Source organism: Olea europaea, unplaced genomic scaffold (genome assembly GCF_002742605.1).
Source record: "Olea europaea var. sylvestris unplaced genomic scaffold, O_europaea_v1 scaffold69, whole genome shotgun sequence".
NCBI classification, from domain to species: Eukaryota; Viridiplantae; Streptophyta; class Magnoliopsida; order Lamiales; family Oleaceae; genus Olea; species Olea europaea.
Genome location: NW_019265290.1, coordinates 1,131,801 through 1,141,596, shown reverse-complemented (window position 1 = coordinate 1,141,596; position 9,796 = coordinate 1,131,801). Strand labels below are relative to the sequence as shown.

The 9,796-nt window shown below is 36.2% G+C and overlaps 1 pseudogene; it reads left to right on the top strand.

Annotated features, from left to right (window-relative positions):
- The first annotated feature begins 4,118 nt into the window (after positions 1 to 4,118).
- Positions 4,119 to 5,187, top strand: LOC111390550 (annotated as a pseudogene).
- The last annotated feature ends 4,609 nt before the right edge of the window (positions 5,188 to 9,796 follow it).

Here is a 9,796-nt window from a genome sequence, read left to right as displayed (position 1 = left end):
ACGGATCTTGTCTCGCACTCGTCTTCGTCGGGCTCGACTTCTGGATCATATTAGGGGGTGTCTTACAAAAGTGGTTGTTCCAACACTAAAGAAGGTAAGGATAGGCTCGAAAATGATAGACTGCATCGTCATTGGCTATGCACCTAATAGCAGTGCTTATCGATTTCTTGTGTATGATTCAAAAATTCCAGACATATACAAAAACACGATAATGGAATCGAGGAATGCTTCATTCTTTGAAGAAGTATTTTCATACAAGTCCAAAGAGGAAGCCAGCTCCTCTAAACGAACATATGAGATAATGACTTAAAATAGCCAGGACGAAAAATTAGAAAAGGAGACTGAGGTCAGACGCAGCAAATGGGAAAGGACAGAAAAGTCATATGGTCCCGATCTTCTGACCTATATGCTAGAAAGCGAACCTCAAAGGTATTAAGAAGCTGTGAATTTCTCGAAAGGACCTCAATGAAAAGATGCCACTAAAGGTGAAATAGATTTCATACTGCAAAATCATACATGGGAGCTGGTGGATCTTCCTCCTGGATGGAAACCACAAGGCTACAAATGGATTTTCAAAAGGAAAATGAAAGCAGATGGAACTATCAAAAAGTACAAGGCCAGATTAGTAATAAAAGGTTACAAACAAATGGAAGGCCTTGATTACTTTGATACGTATTCTCCGGTGACGATAATAACATCTATTAGGGTGATACTTGCAATTGCTTCTTTGTGAAATCTAGAAGTACATCAAATGGATGTTAAAACGGCCTTTCTAAATAGAGATTCAGAAGAAGAAATTTACATGGAACAACTCAAGGGGTTTTCGTCATCAAGACAGGAAAAGAAAGTCTGTAAATTGGTGAATTCACTATATGGCTTGAAACAAGCACCAAAACAATGGCAAGAAAAATTTGACAATGTCATGATAGAGAGTGAATTTAAAATTATTGAATGTGACAAATGTGTTTACATCAAAGACACTAAAGATGGCTATGTCATTTTATGTCTTTACGTTGACGATATGGTTATTGTTGGTAGTAACAATAAGATGATTGAATCCACTAAAAATATATTAAATTCGAGATTTGATATGAAAGACATGGGTTTAGCTGATGTTATACTCGGAGTCAAAATCTCAAGAACATCAGATGGACTTGTTCTAAGCCAGTCATATTATGTGGACAAAATTTTAGAAAAATTCAACAAGGATGATATTGGCTTGGCTAGAACACCGATAGATACGAGTCAATTTCTTTCTAAAAACAAAGGTGAAAGTGTCTCTCAAGTAGAATACTCGAGAGTTATTGGAGGTTTAATATACTTAATGAGTTGTACAAGACGAGACATAGCCTACACAGTCAGCAAATTGAGTAAATATACGAGTAATCCCGGAAATGATCACGGAAAAGGTATAGTAAAAGTACTGAGGTACTTAAGATATACTCGTGACTATGGAATACACTACACCAGACATCCAACGGTCATTGAAAGATACAGTGATGTTAATTGGATATCTAATAGAAAAGACTCAAAGTCCACCAGTGGATATGTGTTCACTTTGGGAGGTGCTGTCATCTCATGGAAATCCTCTAAACAAACGGTTATAGCCAGATCTACGATGGAATCTGAGTTTATAGCCCTAGATATATGTGGTGAAGAGGCCAAATGGTTGCATAACTTCTTAGAGGATATTCCAAGATGGTCCAAACCTGTGCCTGCAATTTGTATATATTGTGACAGTTAATTAGCAATAGTAAGTCTAGACATATACATCGTAGAAACAATACCATTAGACAACTACTCTCAACTGGAGTTATCACAATTGACTATGTTAAGTCAAAGGATAACATTGCAGATTCGCTAACCAAAGGGTTAAATAGAGAGTTAGTTGGAAAATCATCGAAAGAAATGAGACTCAAGCCCTTAAAAGAATAAGTCATTACAAAGGAAACCCAACCTAGTTGACTGGAGATCCCAAGATCTATGTTCAAAGGGACAACCTAACTGTAAAGGCTTGATAAAATCACTGTGGGGATATCACCTCCTGTCCATTCATATGATATAACAATGATGCCTATGAGGATGAAAGTTAAGCAATAGGCTTTTAATGATTCTTACGCGTCGAAATCAAACCAAGTAATGCGGGTAACTTGTAATAATAAATCACCTATGTGAGAAAGAAGTGGGGTCGCTTCTAAGAGAATTGTGTGGGGCTCAATTCTTAGAAACTTTCACAGAACCAGGCATATGTTCATGGTCAAAACAAACATAATAATGAGAACTGAAGGGTGTTAGGAAGACTCCTGTGTGAAGTATATCATCGTTTACACAAACGGCAGAACAGTTCAAAGACATGGCGTCTACTGGTCAGCTAGTAAAGTAAATATGCTTTCACAAAGGAAGGTTCAAAGGGTAACACCTACCTATCCTATGTAGGTTTCAATCGTTGAACTTTATCACCAAGTCTTATGTCTCACACTTCATGTCCCTCCCAATTTTCATTCATGTGGGGGATTGTTGGAAAAATGAGTGAATTGGCTCACTTTTGACACAATTTTCGATGGGACTCGTTGGTCAAATTTGGAATATCAAAATTGATATGTGTTCTCCTCCGTGAGAACATTGAAGTTATGTATTTATTTGCTAAAAATGAAGTTCGGATGAATGAGAAATTGGAGTCTAAAGTGGACCATTGGAAATGGTCTATGTTGGTGGGAAAACTTTGTCCCACATAGGAAAAACATGGAAACCAAAACCACTTTATATATGGCTATGCATTGGAATGGTGTGATCATGTGTAGCATAGAGGCTCTCTCCACGTGTGCACGTAGGGGGTGTAAATCATGAAAAGAAATAGCCTTCGGACTTTGAACTTGAGTGCGGACGCGACCTGCGCACACGAATGTCGGACCGAACGGAAAAAAAACTGGCCAGTTTGGATTGTTCGCATTTTGCAATTTTTTTGTGATTTTTCCAAATGACTTTTGAGTGTTTGAAACTCCTAAAACTCCAATGGTCGAAACCGAAGTATAACTCCAAAAACTGCAATGGTTAATATAAAAAACTAATGGTCAGATTCAGTCTATATAATTCACTCAATTTCTAGCAGTTCATACACTGAAATTTTCGTCTGCAATTTCCAGCTTGTTTTCTGTTTTGTTCCTATTTTCTGTTTTGTTCCATCTCATTCTAGTAAGGTGATATTGTTCGAACACTCGCCCAGTTCGTCGGAGTAGAATCACGATGCTCGAATTCTGCTGGTTACCGTTGTATCCTGGGAGACAGACGCTCGAACTAAACCTCTAGCACCAAGGTGAGGGGGCAAATTTGTCTTAAGGAAACTGTGTTTACACAGGCCTTGAGTTGAAATTATATCTGCTATTTATTTAGTTTGCAATTTACATATTTATTTATTTAATTTGCAACGTACTTGAAATTTATGTTAAAAATAGTTAAATAAAATAAACTGTTTTTTTTCTAATTCTTTAAATGTGTGAAAAATTGATTCTACATATATGGTAATTCTATTTGTAAGTGAAAAAATTTGTGTTATTTTAATTAGTGTATGAATAAAAACACTTTATGCAAATTTTGTGCAAATACGGTGAGCTTCACTTGCAAATACAGTAAGCTACCATATACGATGAGTTGCACTATCAAATACGGTGAGTTGTACTGTCAAATACGTTAAGCAATTGCCAAATACGGTAAGTGTGAATCCGGTGTCTAAAACACAAATACGGTATATGAGAGCTCGATTCCACTTCATACACTACCCTATTAAATATAACAACATGAGAAAGCACCGTCAAGATGCGTTGCCACCTCAGAGGAGAACTCGTGGGGATTTGAAGGTAGCTACGCTTATGAAGCAGCATGGTTTATGGTTGAATTGTGACAAGACGCTAGTTGGCAATATCCCACGAGTTTCAATTAGTGATATGTTCTTTTTCAGGATGGATTTGTGCGTCCTGGGGTTGCATGGGCAGGCGTAGGCTGGAATCCATTTTGTCACGGTTGGGCAGAGCTCGAATGGCGAACCCATTGCCACCAGCATTATTGTTTCTGGGGGTTACAAGGATGACGAAGATGCCTGGGACATGATAATATACACCGGGATGGCGGGCAGGGCAAGCATAACAGGTTGGTCATGCATTATAAATTGGAATCTGACAATTTTTGGTAATGGAGAGGAGCATGCATTATGCCATTACAGTGTGGAGGAAAGGGTTATTCGAGGTTTTAGGTATGAAGGTAGTGCTAGAGAGAAAGTTTATGTTTATGATGGCTTATATAGGATAACTGATACTTGGTTTGATGTTGGGAAATCGGGATTTGGGGTTTATAAATTCAAGCTTGTTCGAATTAGAAACCAGGCAAAAATGGGAAGAGTGGTAATGAAGTTTACAAAGAATCTTAGGTTTCGACCATTGGAGGTTCGGCCGAAAGGTTATGTTACACTTGATTTGTTGAGAAAGAGGGAGAACGTGCCGATCTTTTTGTTTAATGAAATTGATGGAGATCATGAACCTGTTTATTATGAATATCTTACCACAACTATTTTCCCTCCATACGAGCATAAATATGGGAATGGGATGGGATGTGGATGTGTGGGAGGGTGTTTGAACGATTGTGTTTGCATATAGAAAAATAGTGGCGAGTTTGCATATGACATGGATGGGATTTTGGCGAGGGCAAAATCGTTAGTTTTTAAGTGTGGGATAAATTGTCATTGCCCTCCTACTTGCTGGAATCGTATGAGTCAAAATGGACTTGATCCAAGCTGGTTCTTTTATATGTGAGTACGCGGAAGTTGCTCTCACACGAGAGCACGCCCAGATTTTTACAATGAATGGTGATAGATTGGTTCACCCGAATCGTTTTGCTGAGAGATGGGCGGAATGGGACAATATATCACAAATATTCTCTGACTATGTTCGTCCAGCGCATCCGTCAATCCCTCTTGAATTTTCCACGGATATACGTAGAATAAGGAACGTAGCATATTACATGAGCTATAGTTCAACTCCAAATGTTTTGGTACAGCTTGTGATGTACGATCATAATAATGCATCTGTTCCTCACATTATGGTGTTCGCTATGGAGAATATCCCGCCAATGAGGAAGCTTAGTCTTGATTATGGGCTGGCTGATGAATGGATGGTGAAGCTTTCTATTTTTAGCTAGCTAATCTTTTATAGTCAGTTCAGTTTTAGATGTGGCTCTAAGAAGCTTTTGGAACATTATGCTAAGTTAAATTCGATAAGTTTTTCTGTACCCCGTAATTCCTTTGCTATAAATTTGGCTTGGTCAATAGAGCCTTGTAACTCAATTTGAATCCATTTTCTGTTAGATCCTATTGCATTTTTGGTGATTTTGTTGATTGGTTTTTGGTGAATGGCTATGCGACAGTGAAGGAACATCGAATGGGAATCAGTGATTGGTGGATGGATCCCTATGGCAGTGAAAGAATGTTCATGTGGATTTTCGATGAATATATGAACTTGTGTACTATAAACGTGTATGTACGAGATCTTCTAAATTTCATAAACTTGTACAGAAAATTTAGGGCTTGTGCTAATGGATAATTTTCTTAAGTCCACTCCCTCTAGTTTCCCTCTTTTTGTTTGTAACCTAAATCAGTAGCAGATGCTCAAAGTAGTTTACCTCCTCCACATGGCATTGCTCTGTCTGGCCTTCGTCCATTATGTAAAATTCCCCATTGCTGCCTCCCGTAAGAGTTTGGACCGTGTCTCAGTACAGAAGAAGTCAGTTATAAACATTAATACAATTATATTTGTTCTTCATAGACAAACTTGGGAGTTGTGATCCCAGGTAAGATCTGTTCAAGATCATGGGAGCCATGGTGCATGTTTGGCTATGCTTGAAAATAAGTTAAGTTACTTATAAATTACTATTGTTCTAACATAATTTATTTTCTAGATGAGTAACTTTTGAAAATGGGCCAACCTGCTCATGTGTTGCCCACAATCTACACGGTAGGCAAATGGATGGTTTCAATCTTAATTAAAACTGAGGGTCTGACCGTTTGAAGTAGAGAATCGAATCTTAAAATCTAAAAAATGATCTACGTTTCAATTTTAAATTTTATGCGATAATAAAATATAAATTGCATTTTGACTTTATTATTTTTCATCTATTACATTTTTTCCTCTTAATTTATGAAACGAATAAAACAACTTTGGCCGAATATGGAAAAAAACATACAATATTTTTTTTTTAGGGTAATTGGCATAAAATCCTCTTGACATTTGCATTGATTGTGGAAAACCCCATATCCTTTCATTTTGGTGCAACATTCTCTATACATCCCAAACCTTGTGAAATATCCCATATCTAACAACCCCACTTGGCTCCTATTAAATCCCACCACCATCTTCTATAAAGATAAAAAATTGGGATTATGATTGCAATTAGCTTTTTATTTTTTTTCCTTTTTTTTATTTAATGATGGGATAAATTCTTTATTTTACAAAAAAAAAATAAAAATGGAGGAATGAAAATGTTGTATCCTACGAAAGGTTGTGTGATTTGGGGAGGATTTTACGTCAAAATGAAAACTTACGTAGTATTACATAAAACATGCAAAAGTTAGGAGTATTGTGTCAATTACTATTTTTTAATTTGTGCCCTATTTATTGCACACAATGGCTAAGCTAACGGAATTGGAGGATATCTAGATAATTTTGCATTAAAACAAAAGGAAAGACAAAGGTTAGGAAAGTTTTGTGTATGGATTGTTAGCTTAAAATAAAAGTTGCAATAGACAAAGTTTAGGAAAGTTTTGTTTCAATAACTCTAAATCCTATTATATATATATAATAGTTGCCTTGATAGTAATACGAAGTCTGCCATAAATTCTTTCTCCTTCCCAATCCTCGTTCAGAACTCTAGAACCTACAATGGCAGCATCAAAATTACCATGGGAAATCATCATTGATATACTGTCCCGACTTCCGATCAAATCCCTTATGCGATTCAAATGTGTTTTAAAATCTGTCTACTCTTTAATTTCTAGTCTTCCCACTTCAAAGAGAAACATCAAAGTCAATCAAAATTCACGAGCGCGATTCTTTATCTCAAAGATGAACGAAATTCTATTTGTTCCCTTTCAACTTTGTCCTCGGATGATCATCAAGATGTGATAAAAACTCGATATTCCATTTAAAGGGCGGTGGAGAATTCACAATTCTTGTGATGGCTTGTTTTGCGTTACAAATATTGAAGAAGTTGTTTATATATGGAACCTATCCACTAGAGAATTGAATAGACTTCTAGATTGTCCTATTTTTTCACCCTCATTATAAAGGTTGAACCCCAACCTTGAGGGCCCCCATCACCTCGCTCTTAGAGCTTTCTGAGGGAGGTAAATCGCTGGATGTATCCCATCAGGTCAGGGAACAAGAGCTGCATGTACACTGCGTCTACAAGGAGTCTAACTTCATGTTTCAGAAATCGAAGCCCCACATTGCAGCTGCCAGCAAGGCATGAGATAACCTCACTCTAAGGTGCTGGGAAGATTGTAATTTGGTTAACGGAGCATTCCATTGGATTGCTAGCGTCGACGAAGATATCTTTGGTGGACCTTTTGCCATTGTTTCACTCGAAATAACCAATGAAACATGTAAAGAGTTAGAATTACCACCTTCAATTCCTTGTTTACCTAATGGAACTCTATTCTGTTTAACTGTATTGAGGGGAAAGCTTTGTTTTTACAGCTATTTATTTAGAATATCCTTCAATTTATGGGTGATGGAAGAATATGGCAATACAAAATCTTGGACGAAAATGCTTTCTATTCCTTACAGTATGAATCAATGGTGTAATCATTATCTTGATGATGACTCGTATCTGTACCTTCATTGGAAGCCCTTGTATTTGTTCGAGGATGGTAAGATATTGCTAGGAACAGTGATTAGTGAAGGAGATTGACTTCTCATTTACAACGAAGGAAGATTAGTATCGAAGACTAGTGCTAATTGTAAGATTCAAAAAGTGCATATATGGACGAAGACCCTTACTTCACCTCATCTAAATGGGCGCGGATTTTAAATTATTGTACTAGGTGCCTAAGTTCTTTAAGTCATCGATTAATGTCTCAAAGTTCAATTTCAATTTGATGATTGGATATGTTGAGGAATTTGATAGTTGGAAATTTCTATTTATTAGATATCCACAAGTTACACACCATTTTTTTTTTTGGCTTATCGTGTTATTTCCCGTTTTTAAAATTTAATTTGTACATAATTATTGCACATAATGGTGTCCATAATGGGATTTGGCAATCATCTGGTTATTGATGTATAAGTGTGAGATTTGAATTAAAAGTTGGATCCAATGTCACATATAATTATGAACACCATTATGTTGACAATTATGTATATATAACACTTCCTTTCTCGTTTTAATCTACTATTGAGGTGTATATATAAATAAGGTTCTGGGGCCATAATGATACTGCCTTCTTTAAACCTCATCTGATTACCACTTTTGAGTATTTTGAATACTGAATTATTAGTAATATGATGTTAACTTTTTCCTACTTATGAAAGGATATAAAATAGACTAAAACAATTCTCTTTCTCCATTTAGCCATTTTAGAGCGGAGCGAACTATGCCTATATTTTGGGGCCTGATGTGACATATTAGCTAATTTGGATCTATTTTCTAGTCTGCCCGATGTGACATATTAGCTAATTTGGATCTATTTTCTAGTCTATCTTACAAGCATAGGATGTTCTTATTATAAGTTGGTACTCTGTAGAACCTATCACTAAAATTTCCCTAGTTGGGGATAAGGGTAAGTGGAGCAAACAGTTAGTATGGCTCAGTATATAGCATTTAGTGTTAGCACTATCATCGGTTAGAGCCTCTTCATGCCAACTTGGTTCTAGGTGGAGTGAGGCTGGGATATGATATGCCACAAAGAAGTCTAGAAAATAATTGTCCATAGTGAACAATAGTCGCGTGCATGGGAGAATAGCCGGCGGTCTCACGGATATCTAATTTACAAATACAGCAACCGACAGACGGAATCGACATGCTCGGTCGAGTGGTCAAAATGCATGACGTTATTCTTGGGGACCTATTTTGCAGTTTACATTTTTTTTTATTAAAATTCATCTTGGATTAAAATAAGGATACGATTATTGATCTATGTGGGACTTTTATATATTGAATTTGAGCAAAATATAGGGAATGTCTCTCTGACTTCTTAAAACATATTCATATAATCAAATTCATTAAGAACAAGGGGCTATTTATATATTTTGGAAGAGAAGATCAAAGTTAGCAATAATTGAAGGTTAATTACATCAAAATCTTGAATAATCAAGACTCGGGGTTGAAGGTCAACAATATGCTTCCACATACTTCTTATCACCGTATTCATTTGAAGTGATGATTTTCCATTCTTCTTCTTTTAATAACTTAAAATCATGCTAGCGTTGATTCTTGCTTGTATTGGATGAAGATAAATCATATTGCATATTTTTATAATTCAAGATTAATAGTTCAATTAATTCTAACGTTTCCCAATTAAATTTATATTCCCATTGCATTATTTACTTGCATGGTCGTCAATTAGATAATGAAATCTAGATATGGTATTTAATAAACGAAAGACTAAAAATTAAAGTACACTATGATTTACATACGCACGAAAATTTTACAATAGATTTCACCAATAGTTTGAAGATTATCTCATATAATCTTGAGAAAGATCGGGACTTGGCATATACCTTGAGAGCGAGTTACCTAGCCAATGAAATGCTAC